Consider the following 16864-nt stretch of genomic DNA (forward strand, 5'->3'; position numbering starts at 1 on the left):
GAAGTGGACAAAATTTAATAAATATGACATACGAGTATATGGAGAGTCATATTGCATCAGGGGTTAATGCAGTAATAACAGTAGCTGGCATACTATATATATATATATATATGAAACAGATGACACAAGTTTGTTCAGTGTTCTTGATGTTTCTACTTTTATGGGTAACTGGGCATGACTTTTTGGAAGCAAATGTAATTGATACTCCTCCTAGTGTTGGAGTTATGAGACATCCTTGTGTCTAGTTCAACATTATTATTATTGTTATTCTTTTTAGTATTATTATTTGTCCCACACCCTTCATATCTGACATAAACATTACCCAAATATTTAATTTATAGCTGACATAATGTGCCACATCTCCATGTACAAAAAGTCTTGCCACACAGCATAATATCGTATGATTTGCCAGGTAGGGTATCAGGCTAGTGTGATGAAAGTTTAATTGTTGTCAAGAAAAAAACCACAACTGTGATTTTATTCCCTCCATAGTATAGAGCATAACTGCTGTTAAAGGTTTATGTATGGTTCAGTACTATGATCTGTTATACATCTGCTGTTTTCAAGCTGACATATATTGTACATGCATTATTGAAAAGTATATGTTATGGATATTTTTATTAACAATAAATCCATTGGGTTTGTAGTACTTATATTATTATCCACATGAGTAAGTTGGAGGGTAAGGGAAGATGTTTAAGGCTAAGAAAGTGGATGTAATAATGTAAAGCAATGCATGAGGAAGCAGGGTATGAAAACTGAGGAGGCAGAAGAAATGATTTAAGGACAGGGAGTGTACGGATGAGGTATGTGTGGCAGTGTTCATAACCCCCTTTTTAAATTAGGCAGTTGACAGAGTGGCTCTATCCCTTAGGCATTATGCAGCACAATTTTCTGTGGATCATGTGATGTGCAAAGTGTAACCCAAAATTCTGAAGGCATGAATTGTGGACCGTTGTAATGGGTGCCCTTTTTTTTGGTATTTCTCCAGCTCATTTTACTTTCCTGTTCATGTTTCTGGACTCCTCCCAACTCATGTATAGTTGAAAGACGTTTATAATCCATCCCTCCATCCATTGCCAGACGCCATGTATCCCAAACAGGGTGGTCAAGGGCTTAGAGTTAATTGTTTTTACAGGGAGGGGCACTAATCCTCCACCAACCCCACTTGACACGTAGGGATGCCAACAGCATCTGGTGTTCCCAGGCGGTCACCCATCCAAGTACTAACCAGACCCAACGTTGCTTAACTTCGCTGATCGGACGGGAAGCGGTGTACTCAACGTGGCATGGCTGTTGGCAATGATGATGTTTATTGTAAAGACCCTCTATTCAAGACTGTTGCTTATATACTTTTTCCTTTTTTTAATGTAAGACAGAAGGAACCAAAGGCTAGAAGCCTGCAAGATTGTTTCTTCCTAAAAAAAAAAGTACAGCCAGGTTGTAGATCTGTTCATTTTGAGATACCTGAACACACTGTGTAAGACTGGAGGTTATTGGCAAAGGTAAATACAGATAGAGGAAGACAGTTCTACAGTTGACCTGTTTTATACGTGAAGGACAGGGAGTATCAGTTAACTCTTGCGTTAGAGAGTCAGACAGAAATGGGATGAGAGTTTGCTGCAAGACTGGTGCAATGTGCCTGCTGTAGTGGAAGGTTGATGCAGGCAGAAAGTTCAGAAGAGGAGTGACCACTGAAGAAGTGATAGAAAAGAGATAAAGATGAAACAATGCAGTCAAGAGACACAGGTTGAAGGGAGTTACCAATAAGAGAGGCAATGAAATGACAAAGCCATTGTAAAGCTGTACTCTACACAGGGCAAATAAAACCCCTATAAAAAGTCACCTATTGATTATAGTTGGCATTTTAACTATATAACCCATAATGGGCTGTTACGGAGTACCAGGAGAAAATGATAATGAGAAGCACTAAAGGATATGTGTCAGGAGGTTGTGCATTTGTAACTCATATTTCAAACACAAAGATGCACATATATATATACATGGTATAGAGGGAACGGGGATCGTGTTGAAAGAAGCCTGATTGATTACGTGCTTGTAGAGAGGTCGATGATGGAAATGGTTGATGAAACGAGGGCTGTGAGAGGACGAGGTGGAGGTCTGTCAGATCATATGACTGTGATATGCAAGATCAAGCTGAGAGGAGTGAGGTGGATCAGGAGAGAGAGGAGCAGTCATGGAGAAAGACTGAAAATTGAGAAGCTGAGGATCAAAGACGTGGAAGATGATTACAGAACCAAAGTAGAGAAGGAGTTGGAATCAGTGAATTGGAAGGAACTGGATCTGGACAGCCTGTGGAATGCATATAGGGATTGCTGAGTTAGGAATGCTAAAGCAGTGTGTGGTGTGGCAAGAGTAACAACAAAGAAGAAAGGTTCGGCATGGTGGGATGATTAGGTTAAGAAAGCGGTGGAGGAAAAGAGGTAGAAGTGGCTAAAGTGGTTACAGGACAGGAGTTCAGTTGAAATAAGAGCTGAGTATATTGCGAGCAAGAAGCACATAAAAAGACTGGTGAAGAGGAAAATGAAGGAGGTAAATGATGATCTAGGAAGAAAAATGAAAGCAAACTACTCTGAAAATAGGAAGTTATTCTGGAAAGAGGTGTGGAAATGTAAAGTGAAAATGGAAGAAAGAAATGTGATGGTGTGAAGGATGTAGGTGATAGATTATTAACCCATAGGGATGAAGTATGGACCAGATGGAAAGAATATTTTGAAAGCCTGATGAACGGGAATAGATAGAGCAGAGCAGCTGTAAATATGATTGGTTTTGGGGGTGTGCAGAGAAGGAATGCAGTGCCAGGAGACATGACACTCACACAGGTGAAGAGTGCTGTGAAGCGGCTGAAAAATGGGAAAGCAGCTGGGGTTGATGAGGTGTATGCAGAGATGCTTAAGTGTTGCAGAGAGAGTGGAATGAAGTGCTTGTTGGAGATATGTAAGAAGGCATGGATGAGTGAAATTGTGCCTGCAGAGTGGAAAAAGGCTGTGATTGTACCCCCATAAAAAAATAAAGGTGAGCGAAGTGAGTGCCAGAATTATTGTGGCATAAGTTTACTGAGTGTGGCAGGGAAGGTATATGGAAGAATTATTATAGAGAAAGTAAGAGAGATATCAGAAGTCCTAGCGAGTGATGAACAGGGTGGCTTTAGGAGAGGCAGAGGATGTGTGGATCAAATATTTGCAGTGAGACAGATAGCAAAGAAGGCTTGTGAGAAGGACCATAAGGTGTTTATGCCATTCATAGATCTGGAAAAAGCATACGACAAAGTGGACAGAGAGGGATTGTGAAAAGTTTTGCACATGTAAGGGGTAGATGATAAACTGCTAGGTGTCATCAAGAGTTTCTATCAGAGAAATTACCAATATGCCGGGAATCGAACCCGGGTGCCAGGGGGTTAACTCATCCTCTTCAGGCCCACAGTGGGGGGCGGAGGGACGTTGGTTACAAGATTGTGACAACGTGAGTTAACTTTTACCTGGTCGTGGTGTAGTGGTATGCTGCCTGGCTCTCACCTAAGAGTCCCGGGTTCGATTCCCGGCATATTGGTAATTTCTCTGATGATTTTTCCTGTGTAAAAAATACAGGTTCTCTCTTCATTCTGACTTGCCGTAAGTGTTTGGGATAGATTAAAAGCATCTACTTCCACAAGTGCCAGGGGGTTAACTCATCCTCTTCAGGCCCACAGTGGGGGGCGGAGGGACGTTGGTTACAAGATTGTGACAACGTGAGTTAACTTTTACCTGGTCGTGGTGTAGTGGTATGCTGCCTGGCTCTCACCTGAGAGTCCCGGGTTCGATTCCCGGCATATTGGTAATTTCTCTGATGATTTTTCCTGTGTAAAAAATACAGGTTCTCTCTTCAAGAGTTTCTATGATGGTAGTGAAGCATGTGTATGGGTTAATGGGCATCTAAGCGAATGGTTCACGATCGGTGTGGGCGTGCTACAAGGTTGTGTGATGTCCTCATGGTTGTTCAATGTATATTTAAGGATGGGGTGATGAGAGAAGTCAAAGCACGAGTAATGGAAAAAGGGATGGCGTTGGTAATGAATGGTGGTGGACGGAATATCTCGAATTTGTTATACGCTGATGATGCAGTACTGCTTGCAAATACCAGACAAGAACTTGGTAGGTTAGTGCAGAGTTTTGCTGATGTCTGTGAGCATCATGCCTTCAGAGTAAATGCAGAAAAGAGTAAAGTGATGGTTACTGAGAGAGATGGTGACTCCCTGTGCCATGTTACAGTGAATGGAGAGGGACTGGAATTGGTAAGAGATCAAATACCTGGGTACAGTGGTAGAAAAGAGAGGAAAATATTCAAAAGAAGTTGAAAGTAGAGTGACACAAGGAAGAAATGTAGCTGGTGCAATGAAGGCCTTGATAAGAAACAGAGGCTTGAGTGTTGCAGCTGCACGAGCCTAACATGAAGTGCCAACTTTAACATATGGATGTGAGACTATGGTGTGGCATGTAAATGAAAAGAGTAAGAGCGGTGGAGATGGGACTGCTGAGGAATGTATGTGGAGTACAGAGGGTGGGTAGGATATGAAATAATGTGATTTGTGTAAGATGTGGAGTGAGGAAGTCGGTGGACACGAGACTCGAAGAGAGTGTACAGAGATGGTATGATCATGTGATGAGAGGGGATAACAATAGAGTGGTGAAAAAGGTATATCTGAGCAAATTTGAAGGAGGAAGGAGGCGAGGTAGGCCAAGGAGAAGGTGGAGAGATATGGTGGATGAGTGCGAAGAAGAGAGGTTTGAAAGTCGGTGAGGCTAGGGAATTGACAAGAGATCGAGCTGGCTGGATGAATGTTGTGAGGAGAAGTGCATGATCAGGGATTTGGTACCCCTTTTTAACATGGCAGCATCTGGACTGACTCAATCGGATACGTCTATGTGAGACTACAGAACGTGGTGAATGTTTTTCGTGTATCCGATAATGCCAGGATTCCGGGGGCTTGAATGTTGAGTGAATGGAAGCATGGCTCATTGGACTGTCTGGATAATTGCTACTCCTCACCCTGCCCTGGGGTGGGAGAGGTCTGGATGATGATGATGAACCCTTTCAGCAAGATGACACTTTGTTTTACCTTGAATTAGGCAATATTTGATAATATTCTTTTGTGTGCATGCAACCCTTCTTTGTGAAGTGGTTAACAGACCTCACAACCTATCCATTCTTATACAGTGTACGGTATGGACACTTAAGTCATCAGGTGGTAGATGGTACTGACCATCATCCACTCACTTGATGTAGAGCTGCCTGCGTCTTCCCTCACTTTTTATCATTCTGTGTGTGTGTGCCCTCCTCTTTTCCAATACCTTGTTTTCCTTCCTGTCACTTTTTATTACTCTTCTTTTCCACTTCAGGTGGCCCTACACTGAGTGACAAGCTTAATGGTTTCCTGTAACCCAAGAAACCATTTACAGTACAATGTTGGGTAGTAACCATATGATGAGACATGGGGATAATGGTGGCCCTGATAGCTGTGTGGAGTGACACAAATGCAGTGTCCACCCAGGAACCAAGCCTCCACACTTTTCCCCATGCTTCGCTGTTGTGACGCACTATCAGCCACTAGGGAACATTGGTTCTCTGCACAGGACGGCCCTGCAGCAGTTGCCTGCCTGCAATTGACGGATCTGCTCAGCCTGACAGACTGGAGTCAATCAACAACAGCACTAAGTCATCAACGTTATTATTATTTTTTTTTAACATTTTATTTTTTTGCTATTAAATCCATGGGAAATTATAGAAAAATTACCTATCAAAGTGTCATTGCTACTTACTGTTATAAAGCTGATTTGCCAGGTTCTCACGCATAGTTTACTGATTGTACGGAAAAAAATTAAAATATTCTGGAACACATCCTGAACTTATAAATGAGCTCCCTGTAATATGCAAAACTGGTGGTAAGGTGGATGTAAGAAAGTTTTATGATAGGAGGGAATTTACTGTGAGTGGTAGGTGGGGGGTATCCACTGTCCATTCACATAATGTAGTTCTACCTTTAGGTAGACTGACAAGCTACATGTTTTCTAATAGCCCAGGAAATCATTTACAGAATACTACGGTACTCCACTAGGTTGTGTGGTAACCATATAAGCATATGGATCCCTGATGATCGAGCAACATCCAAGGGATGGTTGGGGTTTTTTGCTCACATAATGCTATTTAGGGGTTGGCAACTGGTCACTTGTCTAAGATGTCAGGACTAAGTAACCTGGCCCATGCCCCTGACACTTCTTTTGGGGCAACAGAGAATATGTAAATGGTGAAATGTGTGAAGACTTTATTGAGCAAAAATGAAGAGAAAGGTAAGTGATTATTTTGTCAAAAACATAAATGCAAAGTAAACCAACCTGACTAAAAGGAAAATATATTGGTGAGATGTGCAGTAATGTAGGACCAGGGGAAAAAATGTGAAAGTATAAGGAATGAGAGTGGGAGAATATAGTACTTAAAAGTAGTTAAGGAGATGTATGAGCAAATGCTAAGAATATTTTGAAAAGCTTAGAGTGTAATAAGAATGATGATAGAAGTGGAGTGATATACATGATTGGATATGGTGGTACACAGGTGTCAATGATATATAACTTAATACTATAAACATACTGGAGAGAGGAATGAATTATGCTGTACATGGAAAATATGCCAGAAATCCAGGATGAGTCAAATTTGCACTGTGCCAGCAAAGTGGAAGAAAGCTGTGATTGCACCTCTGTTCAAAGGAAACAGTGGCAGGAGTGCAGGTGCATTAATCTGTTGAGAGTTGTAGGGCGGGGAAATGGAAGAATGACGATAAGAGACATGCCAGGGAAGTAAATATGAACTTACTGTACTAAGGTTGACAGAAGAGTGGTTTTAACACTGGTAAGAGATGTATGCATCATATGTGTGAAGCAAGGCTGATGGTGGGTGAGAAAGAATGTGAGGATCGTAATGCATTTACGGAATTCGTGGATCTGAAGAAATTGCATTACAAGGTAAATAGGGAAGGATTATGGAAGAATATAAACATATGTGGCCTATGGTGGAGACAGAAAGCTACTGAATGCTGTAAAAAAAAAGTTATCAAACAATGTGCCTATCAGAATGTCGAAATGAATGGTTTATGTGCTGGAATGTGGCAGAAGTGTTTGATGTCCCTGTGAGGATGTGTATCAGTATGTGAAAATTCAAAAAGGTGGGGATGAGGTGGTGATGCTGCAAGCATAAACCCTGAAGTACAAATACTGTATTTAAAATCTGATCTGTATGTAGATGATGCAGTGCTGGTTACAGTGAAAAGAATCTTTGAAGACATTCAGTTTTTTGTGAATATAAGTACAGGCAGGTCCTGTTATACAATCATCCGCTATACGAGAAACCAGATACGAGAATGGAGAGTTTAGACCCAAATTTGGTGATGTGAGCACAATCAGTCAACCTAACCCTATTTTACCCTTATGTCCATTATACGAGTTTCTGTGATCCTATTTTTCACTCTGTTATACAAATTTTCACTATCTGAATAGTCCTTCATCCCACTCTTATAATGGGACCCGCCTGTAATGTTATTTGAAAGTGAATATAGATAAGGTTAAAGTGATGATGGGTGAGAGAAGTGACTCTCAATGTGATGTACTGGTGAATGAAGAGGTACTTGAATTGGATGAAGAGTTTATGTATAAAAGAAACTAGTTGAGAGTGACTGGTTCAGTGATGAAAAATAGCTTGTGCTATGATGGCCTTGATACAAGTCAGAGGACTGTAGTAAATATATGTATGGATGGTGGCTGCACATGTATTGCAGGAAGGTAAGTTGATGTTCACATTGACATATTAGTGTGAGACCGGTATGGCATAACTGTGAAATGTCAAGAGAGAGAGAGAGAGAGAGAGCAATGGAAATGATGCTCTTAGGGATATATTGTACTTGGGTTATGTAGAGCTGATGGAGTAACAATCAATAGGAAATTAATGAAGGATTATCTGATCACTACAGTGTATAGTCGTTTCCAAGATAGAGGTGTTGTAGAGTTTGTGCCCTTTGTTGCCACATCAGAGCTTTTGCAGGAGCTTACGTTGCTTGTCCTTGTGGTGGCATGTATGTGCATGGCTCCCCCTGGCTCCCCCTCCTACTAAGCATGCAAGAAACATCCTGTCCCTTGAGAAGAAGCAGGAGATAGAGAATTCCCATGTTAATGCACTATGATGTTTCCACTATGCCATTAACCACACAAGAATAATTTAATCAACAAAATTGCACATCGTGCTAAAGTATGGTGAGTATGGAATACCGTTGCTACATATGTTACTGTAAAATTCTGTACTGTACAACATGTCTTTCACTTATGGCATTATTGTATGCCTATTTTATATGCATGAATTAGTGTGTGCAGAGCATACTGTATGTACAGTACAGTACAGTAATACCATATAATATACACTACAATGAATTTTTATCAGGAAAACTTTTTTTTTTTTCTGTTTTGATAGTTATATAGTACAATATATATATATATATATATATATATATATATATATATATATAAATATATCTATATATATATTATATATTTTTTTTAGGGTTATACCCCTGTAGATGGGCTGGGGGTAGTGTAATATTATCAAAAAAAAAAAAAAAAAAAAATGCATTATTGAACATGGCTTTGGCTGAATTATGATGGATAATTGACTGGGAGGTTACTGTGGCAGTGATGAAAGATGTCACAATAAGGAAAGCCTCAGGAAAAGATGAAATGACATGTTGAAATACATGGAGAGTTAGTGACAGAAATGATATGGATTGTGCAAATTGACCTGGGAGAAAGGAAGGGAGCTGGAGGATTGGAAGTCAGATACAGTATAACTCTTTCCCTATACAAGGGAAAAGGTGAAAGTGTGTGGCAGTTATAGGGGGATTTGTATTCTCTGTGCAACAGGAAAAATATATGGAAAGATACTTATCAACATAGTCAGGGATATAACTGAGGAATTAGTTGGAGAAAAACAAGGGGAATACACTGCATAGATCAGATATTTGTTGTACTGTAATATGTTTAGAGAGAAAGTGTGAAGGAAAGAACTGTTCTTGGATTTGCAGAAAGCATCTGACAGTGTAGACAGGCAAGGAATGTGGAAGGTATTAAGAACAGCTGGAGTAAATGGTTTGTTGAAGGCAGTGAAGAGTATGTATGAAGACTATGCACACGCAGTACGTGTGCATGGTGAACTAAGTGAGTTCTTTGATTTAAATGTTAGACTGAAACAACTATGTGTCATGCCTTCATGGTTGTTCACTTCATTTAGCCTACTGATGGAGTTATAAAAGACATACAAGGTAGGGTAGTGGATGCTGGAGTATCTCTAATGAGAGAGGGTAGGATCTGGAAATTTTCTGTAATGTTGTGTGCTGATGATGCTTTGTTGCTACAGTAAGTGCAGATGAGTGGGGGTTGCAAGGCTAGGTGAATGAGTCTGGGAGTGCATGTAAGAAACGGGATAAAGTATGTGTATACAGAATAAAGTTATGGTCTTTGAGACAAATGAAGGCACAGAATGCAGTGGGGCTGGATGGTGAGGAAATGGAGAAGGTGAGTGTATTCATCTACTTAAGCAGTGTTATGAGTCGGGAATGAAGTTTAAAGGATGGAGTGCTGGAAGGGTGCAATGGGGAGGTGGGGTTGTTGGTTCACTGGGGGCAGTGATGGGGAGCTGGAAGGTGAGCATGGAATTGATGTCGTTGCATGGGGGTGTTGCGGTTCCCACTCCGGTGTGTGATGGGGAGGCTTGAACCCTGTTGGGAGGATTCAGGTTGGGAATGAGAGCAATGGTGGGTTGTTTGAGGGAATGTGTGGAGTTGCATGGAGGGGCAGACGGCAGGTAGGGGAGAGTGTTGAGGTAATGTGATGGTCTGGGCATGTGAAGATGATGGAGAATGAGAGACTGATTAGGAGCGATTGTGAGTGATCTGGAGGAGGAAATTGGGAAGGGGACTCAGGGGCAACTAAAAATGAAATGGAGGGATGGAGTGAAGTGATATGAGAGAGGGGTTTGTGAGTTGGAGGAAGGGAGGCCAAATGGCAGGGGACAGGATGATGTAGAGGTTATTTGTTTGTGGCCACCTGTTATAGATAGATAAATACAGATAAATAAAAGATGTAGAACATCTGAAGTTTGCTCGGACTTCTGTCTCAAAAAATCGAGATAATGTATTTGCGTCTGCTGGTTAGAAAATGTGGCTTAAAAAAATATTAACCCTTTCAGTAACATGCCTGAGGGTTAAGGTGGCATCACACTGGGCCAAAAGTGGCTAACATGCAAGCAGCTTGTGTGAGGCAAAATGGCTAGCAAAGTTGAGTTGCCATCACACGCGTGTTTTTGCAAGCTGAAACGAGTTGCAGTGTCATCTGCCTCGGTGCCTCGTGGTCATTTATAAACAAACCACCACGGAGTACCCACTCCCTTTTCCTCAGTTTCTGCAACCGCCTCACATACTTCAGCAACTCCAGAGCCACAAGGCAGTCTACTAGAGTTTTTCCTTGCCGAAGGAAGCATATCAAATACTGGTCACAATCTGATTTCCACTTTTTTGGAAACAAAACAGACAGCTTCCACAGCTGGTCACCACTTTCTGAATATTTATTTCATGTCATAAGAAAAAAATAGAAATGAATAAAAACCACAAGAATTAAATAATATTTATTTAACAATTTTAGTTAAAGTTTCCCTCTGTGAATAACAGAATATCTTCTCGCCAGTTACAAAATTATCCCCCCAAATATCCCCAACCTTTGTAAGCTCTCACATCCACCATATGTCTTCTCATTCTCTCATCCATACACACATAATCAAACACTGCCTTCCATTCATTCATATCACCACCCACCCTTCTCATCACTCGCCATGTATACATGTGGATCATTTTGTTTCTAAAGGGGGTATTGGCTGTTATTAGTCCCCTCCCCATACAAATGTCCACTAGAGCATTACCATCCTCACTGACTTCTGCAGGCACACCCCACTCATCAACTACTCCATCAACCTTCACATTCCCTAATTTTCCATTCATATCTCCAATCAAAAACACTTTCATTCCTCTCCAATATTTCCATGCATGCTTCCATATTTGCCTAGGACTCTTCCTTCACTCTGCTCACATGGTTTTCTGTTGATGCATATAGGTATACACACAATCACCCATGCTTGCATTCCTACTTTCAGCTTTACTCATGCCATCCTTAAACCAACTGATCCATACTCTATTTTTCTGTCATCTCTTGCACACAATACATACACCCACCTTTGCCCTCTCATTCTTACCTACTCCCACACATACACCCAATCCATATTCCAACTGTCTGTCTCACTTCTCCTCTTGGTTTCAGTCAATCTAACTATGTCCATTTTTGCATCTTCAAGTACCTGGACAATCTCTCTTTCACCTCATCATTCACGCCCCTCACATTTCACCCTGAAATCCGCAACACGCCCTTTGTCTGGTCCTTGGTTGTCACCTGTGGGTCAGTTCACGTCCAAGGCATTTTGTTTGTCCTTTTAGTTAGCTGTTTTCCAGGGAGGGGCACTACCCCTCCACCAACCCACCTCCTGACATGTATGAACACATGCATTTTGGATATAAGGTTACCATCCAGCGTATGAAATTATTTCCTGGCTTACAGAAGAAGTAAAGTAATACATACAGTGATGTCACCATGTATGTGGTTAATTAGGGAGGTAGACAAGCTGTGTAAAAGAAGACTTCAACAGGGAAATTTACTCACCTTGAGACTGTAGAAAAGATGACAAGACAGGTGTGTGTGTGTGTGTGTGTGTGTGTGTGTGTGTGTGTGTGTGTGTGTGTGTGTGTGTGTGTGTGTGTGTGTGTGTGTGTTCTTAACTAATTGTATCTTTACAGGAATGAGTCAAGCTCGTACTGTCCCGTGTCTTAAACCATATTTATCGTACATATCCTTAAATTTGTGAATTGTTTTGGCACACACTATTTCATTCGGCAGTGTATTCCATTGATCAATTGCTCTGTTTGGGAAACTGAATTTCCTTACGTCTTTATCACCTCTCTTCTTATGCAGTTTTTTGCAGTGTCCTCTTGCTGATGCTTCTCCATATGTTAAGTAATCATTTATGTCTATTTTCTCATTCCCTGATATGCACTTATATAGCATTATCATGTCACCTCTTTTCCTTCTCTCCTGTAGTGTTGGTAGATTCAATTTATTTAGTCTTTCTTCGTAGCTTAGGTCCCTTAAGCTTGGTATCCATCTTGTAGCGGCCCTTTGAGCTTTTTCAATCTTGTCTATGTGTTTTTTGAGATAAGGACTCCAGACTACTGATGCATATTCCAGGGTTGGTCTAATGAATGATGTTATTATCCTTCTTAGCATGTCTTCATTTATGTATGTGAATGCTATTCTCATATTTGCAAGCAGTGTATACATGTTCCGTACCTTCTCGCTGATGTGGTCAGCCGGAGATAGTCTGTTATTAATAATCACACCTAGGTCTTTCTCTCTTTCTGATATGTATTGGGGTTTATTTCCTAACTTATAATCCCAATCAGGTCTTTTTCCACTTTTACCAAACTTGATTACATGACACTTGTCCACATTGAATTCCATTTGCCATGTACTACTCCATTCATGAAGTTTATTTAATTCTTCTTGTAGCTCTTTACAAGAGTCTGTGTTAGTAATTCTCCTTTGTATTTTTGCATCATCTGCAAACATATTCAGATAGCTGTCATTTCCAGTGTTACTGTTTATATCGTTTATATACACTAAAAACATGATTGGTGCCAGCACTGAACCCTGTGGTACTCCACTAGTCACTTCTTTCCATGATGAGTAGTTTCCTCTTAGTACTGTTCTCATTTCTCTTTTTATGAGAAAGTCTTGCATCCAACAAAACAGTTTGCCTCGAATTCCTCCTTGATGGTACAGTTTCCATAAAAGTCTTTGGTGTGGTACTGTGTCAAAAGCTTTCTTGAAATCTAAATAGATACTGTCCACCCATCCTTCCCTTTCCTGTATTGTGTTTGTCACTCTGTCATAGTAGCTCAACAGATTAGTAACACATGATTTTCCTTTTCTGAAACCAAACTGTCTTTCTGTTATCATACTGTGTTCTTCTAGATGAATTACCCAAGCTTTTCTTATAAGCTTTTCTAATACCTTGCTTACAACACTGGTCAGTGATACTGGTCGGTAGTTGAGTGGATTTTGTCTATTTCCTTTCTTGAATAAGGGGACAATATTTGCTTTTTTCCAAATATCAGGTAGTTTACCTTGACTCAAAGATTTCTTGAAAATTAAAAATAATGGTTTACTTAACCCCTTTGCACATTCTCGTAGTACCCAACATGAAATTTCATCAGGACCACTTGCTTTTCCTCTGTCTAATCTACTTAACTCCTCCTATATTACTTTTTCTGCTATTTGTATATCTGGTAGTATGTGTGGACATGCATGTTCCACATAGTCCCTCTCAAAATTTTTTTCTTCTGTAAAAACTAATTGGAAATTCTTGTTTAGTGCTTCACAAATATCTTTCTCTTGTGTACAAGTGATTCCCTCGTCCGTAATGGATTGTATTATATCTTTTACTTTGGTTTAGCTTCTGATGTAGCTGTAAAACAGCTTTGGTTGGTCACTGCTTTAATTATATCCTCCTCAAACTGTTTTTGGGCTTCCCTCCTTATTCTTGTATAATAGTTTCTTGCCCATTTGTAATTATTATACGCCCTTTCACTATTGTCTCTTCTGTATCTATTCCACAACAAATCTCTTTTTTTCTTTTGATTTTTTACATTCTATATTGAACCATTTCTGTATTTTCTATTCTTTGTGCTGTGGGATGTACTTCTGGACTCCTATTTCATAAAATTCACAGAATTTTTTATATACAGCATTTAAATCTTGTCCTCTAAGCTCATTTTCCCAATCAACTTCTAAGAAATACTTCTTTAGGTCTTGATAATTTCCCTTTTTATAGTTTAGGCTCTTTTTGTAACTGTCATTGCTGTTAACTATGTCATATGCTATCCTGAAGTTATAATTTAGTACTGCATGATCGCTTTTGCCAAGTGGAGGGTGATATATTAAACTGTCAATATAATTTTCTTGCCTAGTAAATATTAGCTCTAGCACTGAAGGTACATCAAGTCCTCTTTTTTCCGGTGGTTTGCCTCACATGTTGCGTTAGGAAAAACTCTTGCACGAGATTCAGGAGCTTTTGGTCTCAACAGCTTTCTTGGCTAATTATATCTAGAGTATTCCAATTTATATTTGTATTAAAATCCCCAGTTAGTATAATTCTTTCCGATTTCGCGTCCATTTTATGTAGTAATGATCTTAAACTCTGAATTGTACTCTCTGCCAGGTCCTCATATTCATCTCTTTCCCATGTGTTTGATCTGGGTGGCATGTACAAATTGGCTACAATTACTTTCCCTTCAGATGTGTTGATCTCTACTGCAATCAGTTCTACTTGTGATGGTATATCTAGTTTTATTTCATTGACTTTTAGATTTTTCTTAGTTAATATTATAATCCCTCCTTTTTTAAAATTTCTGTCTCTTCTCCATATATTGTATTCCTCTAAATTTAGTATGTCATTGGATATCCTTGGTGTTAATTTTGTTTCAGTTAGGCATATTATTTGTGGTTCATTTTCTCTGACATAATCATTCATCTCTAGTAATTTAGATACCATTCCATCCACATTTGAGTACATCAACTTTATCATCTTGTTTATATACTTGTCATGACATGGTTTTACTACCTTCCTCCTTTTTATTCCATCCTGTTTGTGTACCACTTTTGTACCTGCAATCCTATTACTTTGTAAAAAAAATGTCTTCTTCTCCTCTTCTGATCTTCCCTCATTTTTTGTTTTTGCTTCCTCCCTTTTCTCTTTCAGTAATTCCAGTTCCTCTTGTGTTAGGCATCTTTTTATCCATACATTTTTGAACTCCTCTTTTTCCATAAGATTCTTTGCATTTTTTAGTGTCTCTTCCACAGTGTTTACACTCTGGAAAGTCACCTTTGGAGGTCTTGTCTTGCTTTTCTAGTATTTCCCTAACCTTTTGTGTTCCTCTATGTCTTTACTCTAGATTTCCTATGATACTTCTTTCAGTAAGCTCATTACATGCCATCTCCTTTTTTGTCTCTTGTGATCTTGTTTCTTACTTCTTCATCTTCTATACCAGTGATTACTATAGATTTGTTTATATCTACTGAATCTCTGACTACAGATTGTTTTGGATTATCCTTTTCACTTCCTGTTTAATGCTTTTTTCCTCCACCCTTGTTTCTAAGTCTTTCTTTACTTTCACCATTTCAGCATACGTGGTTTCCACATCATTTTTGTAGCTTTGCACAGCTTCATTCACCTGTGTTATCTTCTCCTCAATATCACTGCTCTGGTCTATAAGACTGCTTACTTGCCTAATTGTCTCTGTGTCATTTTTTAACTCTTCCATAACACTCTCGTGACTGACTACTGTACTTGCCATTTCACTCATTTTCTTCCTAAGTGTACTCAATTCCACTGTTACTTCACTGATGGTTGTGTCTTTCTTATTGGCCTCCCTTCCTAGTTTTTTTATTTCTTCCTTTTGCAAGTGCATCTGCTTCTTTATTTCATCAGTTTCATTTTTGAAAGCCATTTCTAGTTTGTTTACACGTTCAACCAGTCTATTGTGAGTCTCCACTTCAACCAGTTCTTGGTAGAAATCATCATGTTGCTTTTTACCTTTATCCCTTTTCTTTTCCAAATTTGCTTTACTAAAGTATGTATCCATTTTGCAATACTAAAAGTACAGAGTATGTACTTACATTCCCCGTGCTGCTGTAGTCTAAACAAACCTCAGCTGACTCAGCGCATTCTTTCGTCTTGGTTCTCTTTTCTGTTTGAACAAGTCTTGTTTAAACTTATTTTTTTTTTTTCTTTTAATAATGAAAAATCATTTAGTCTAACCTGGTACAGAGCTTGACTCATACAAAGATACTAATTTAGGCAATGCCACTGGCCGTGTTGGTTCAGTACGGAGCGCCGATGTCGCACGTCTGCCTCGATTGACTCCCTGTGTGTGTGTGTGTGTGTGTGTGTGTGTGTGTGTGTGTGTGTGTGTGTGTGTGTGTGTGATCATGGGCTGTGGGGGTAGAAGTGGAGGTGCCTCTACCCTCATAGGCTGAGGCTAGGCCTCAAAGGCCTCAAAACTGTGCAAACTGTGAAAAGTTCTGTGTAAATACTGAAAATGCAGCACTTGGAGCTACCATGTAAAAGATGAATAATGTAAATGATGAACACCTAAATGTCAAGACTTTATACATTCTCAATGATGCAGCTGGTGCATTATTAAAAACCATCATCCAGGTAAGAGAGGCCTTGGCAAGTTGCACTGATGGAAGAAGTCAAGGCTAGGGATACAGTCTAGGGGAAAGTAACCTGCAGCTGCTGCCCCTAAATGAGAATCTGTCAGACATGACACAAAATTCCTTAAATTCATGCAATCTTTACAATTAACATTCCTGGATTTGAAGTAAAGTACATGTAAATAATACTGCTTCAGTCAACTTCAAGTGAATTTTTCAGGTAAATTTTTGCAGCTGATTATTCAGGCTGATCACTGTACAGAACATTAATTACAAACTGAAAAACTGTATACCTGGGACAGGAAATGCAGTAAGTACAGTATCAAGTTATCCTGCTTTCCTCTGACACATAATCTGATACTATAAATGTAAGACTACAGGCAGTTCTCATTTATAAGTCAGGAATGTGCTCCAAAATATCACAACTTTTTCTAAACAGCTGATACTGTAAACTGTTG

At 39.6% G+C, this 16864-nt stretch overlaps 1 non-coding gene across 1 annotated transcript; it reads right to left on the reverse strand.

Moving 5' to 3' along the window:
- Positions 1-1182: 1182 nt before the first annotated feature.
- LOC145396892 (5S ribosomal RNA) lies at positions 1183-1301 on the reverse strand. The gene has a single exon (XR_013896851.1). It is a non-coding gene; the product is annotated as a 5S ribosomal RNA (ribosomal RNA).
- Positions 1302-16864: the final 15563 nt, after the last annotated feature.

Source organism: Coenobita brevimanus, chromosome 39 (assembly GCF_032717465.1).
Source record: "Coenobita brevimanus isolate Jiangsu-jjx chromosome 39, ASM3271746v2, whole genome shotgun sequence".
NCBI classification, from domain to species: domain Eukaryota; kingdom Metazoa; phylum Arthropoda; class Malacostraca; order Decapoda; family Coenobitidae; genus Coenobita; species Coenobita brevimanus.